This window comes from Hippopotamus amphibius, chromosome 13 (genome assembly GCF_030028045.1).
Source record: "Hippopotamus amphibius kiboko isolate mHipAmp2 chromosome 13, mHipAmp2.hap2, whole genome shotgun sequence".
Classification (NCBI taxonomy): Eukaryota; Metazoa; Chordata; class Mammalia; order Artiodactyla; family Hippopotamidae; genus Hippopotamus; species Hippopotamus amphibius.
Window position 1 is genome coordinate 73,636,363 of NC_080198.1, and position 2,854 is coordinate 73,639,216.

The 2,854-nt window shown below is 42.0% G+C and overlaps 1 pseudogene; it reads left to right on the forward strand.

Moving 5' to 3' along the window:
• The first annotated feature begins 1,666 nt into the window (after positions 1-1,666).
• Positions 1,667-2,056, forward strand: LOC130834499 (60S ribosomal protein L34-like; annotated as a pseudogene).
• Positions 2,057-2,854: the final 798 nt, after the last annotated feature.

The following is a 2,854-nucleotide window of genomic DNA, read 5'->3' on the forward strand; positions in this document are numbered from 1 at the left end:
TCACTTGCCTAGGCCAAAAACACTATAACACAACTACTCACACTTCTGACTGGTGGGGAAGCCCAAACTGTATAGAGCCTAATCCTCACCCTCTAGCAAGCTTCCCCAATTTAAAGACCAGATGGAATGACTTGTCCACTGAAGGTCAGTGGCCTGCTCCAGAAGGATTATATTGGCTATGTGGGGCTAACGCATATTCAGTTTTGCCAGCCAGTTGGTCAGGGGCATGCATAGTGGGGACTATCCGCCCCTCCTTTTTCCTACTTCCCTTAGCCCAAGGTGAATCATTAGGGGTCCCAGCTTATGAAGGCAGAGGCCTCACCAGGAAGTACAGGTCTCTACAGATTGGAAACTGGAAAGATGATGAGTGGCCTCCTGAACGCATAATCCAATATTATGGGCCAGCCCCTTGGGCAAAAGATGGGTCCTGGGGCTACCAAACCCCAATTTACATGCTTAACAGAATTATCCGGCTCCAGGCTATGGTTGAAATCATTACTAATGAAATGGTCAAGGCTCTTAATTTGTTGGCAGGACAACAAACCAAGATGCATGGTGCTATTTATCAGAATTGCCTAGCCCTAGATTACTTACTGGCTGTAGAAGGGGGCGTCTGTGGGAAGTTCAACCTCAGTAATTATTGCCTACAGATAGATGATAAGGGCAAGGTTATAGAAGAAATAACTGACAAGATGACTAAAATAGTTCATGTCCAGTCTAGACTTGGAAGGGATGGGATCCCAAAGAGCTATTTGGGGGTTGGTTTTCTTAACTAGGGGGATTCAAAACTCTTGTGGGGATAGTCCTACTCCTCCTCGGGACCTGCCTTTTTTTACCTTGCCTCTTGCCATTATTCATGAGGATAGTTTCCAGCCTAGCTGAGGCCACCACAGATAGGAGGGCCACTGCACACCTTCCAGCCCTGAGAGGTTATCAGCCCCTGGGCTTAGAAGATCATCATGTTGATGCCTTACAAGATTTAAGGGGCATCAAGAGGGGGCATTGAAGAGGAAAATTAGAAACTTGCATTCAGCTAAAAATAACTCCATGCTCATTCTGCTTTTGTAAAATATGCCTGCTGCACCAAAAAGGGAAAACAAAAACAGGATGACCTAGCAATCAAATGTAACCATAGGATGTTTTGCTAAATATGGAAAGTTCTGCACCTGCTTTTGTAAGTTTCTGTTTGGAAACTGCCGTGCTCTGTAAACCAAGTAACCAATCTACCAATGCTAACTGTAAACATGTGCACAGACGCCTATAAAAGTAAAGCTCACCCTGAGCTCAGGGCCCAGAACTTTGGAGCATTAGCTCGTTTTGGGCCACCGGCATAGTAAACCTGAGTTCTCCAACCCTCCGAGTGTGGTGCTTGGTTTCTTGATGGACTGATTTTTGCAACACAATAGCTGCCTAAATTGTGAATCTTACTTTCCACAAATTGAAACCCTACATTTCCAATCACATTTTCTGCTACCTTGCAGACATAGGACTTAGGTTCTGCCAACTTGATGCACCTGTGTGAGTCTCCGAGTCATATGTAAGTTATATCAGAAAACCAGTCAGGTATAAGGCACCCAACTTGCTGGAGCACACAGAGGCAAGGGCAGTGAGTTCATGAGGGTGGCAATACTGGTGACCCTTTGTTCCTCCAGAGATATGCCTAAAGGCATTCAGAATGGTCCAGTGTTTGATGTATAATTATTGTAAGTTATCTGACAATATAGCCTCTAACAAACCTAGGTTGTCCTAAACCTCTGGTAATAGAATTGTTTACCTTTATAACAGGAAGTTTGCAAAAGCACCAAAATCTGCATATGGCCTGTTCCCAGGCTGACTTCAAGGGGTTCATGCTGTGAGACCTGAAGTTCTTAGAAGGTAGTTTAAAACAAAGAAAAAAATGTCAGTGGGCCTACTTTGGATGCATATGTGCTAAATTAAGTCCATGCCAGGGTCAAGTGTGATTTCCTTATTGAGGAACAGAAACATTGTGAAAGTGATGAAGGCAGGAGAACAGAATCAGAAACCGAAATTAAAAAATAAAGCCTTTTTTGAGTAACAGAACAATTTAAAAGCTAATAAAATAAGATAAATGATTATGACAGTCCTTTCCTAATTGTGATGGAAGTAGTGGGGGGTCAGAGTTGTAGTTGCTCAACTACCTAGTTCTGTGGTATGGTCTGAGAATTGTTCCTTGAAGGTTATTAATATATGTTGATAAATACTTCCTGCTTAAACTTGTGAGAGTGGAGTCTGTTGGCTTATAGTAGGGAGGATGACCAACAGAGTAATTGACTTCAGAGGAAGATTCAGGCATCCAGCACTCCAAAAAAAAAGATAAAAGTGGGAATTTGAAATGGGTCATCTCATTTGAGTGACTTTGAAGTCAGTAAGTAGAGAACTGATTAGCATTAGAAAAGGGACGTTAGTATTTCACAGCACATAGTGACCAAACATTGACCTAACTCATCACTGTGGTCCTTCGAACCAAGTGTCTATTAGAGCAACCTTTTGAGGATTCATTGTTTACTATTTACACCATTTTAATGAGTATCAAAAATACCAAGGCTCTTTTGTGCACGGATTGCTTCTAGCAGCCCAGGAGAGTTTAAAAAATAATTTAACCGCTCAAAGTTTTAAATTATTATTCGACCATTACCAGATAAGCAAAAGATTCTCATGACGTGCTTAAAATGTTTTTTTGTCATTTAGCAACAGGACTGTTTAGCAACACAGAACCTGCTGTTGTCATTACTGTGTTTCAGGATAGGCAGAATCCACAGCTGCTTTAGGCCTCTTTTCGTTATGCATTTATTCATTCAACAGATATCTCTAGTCAACCACGTGAAAGGCACTA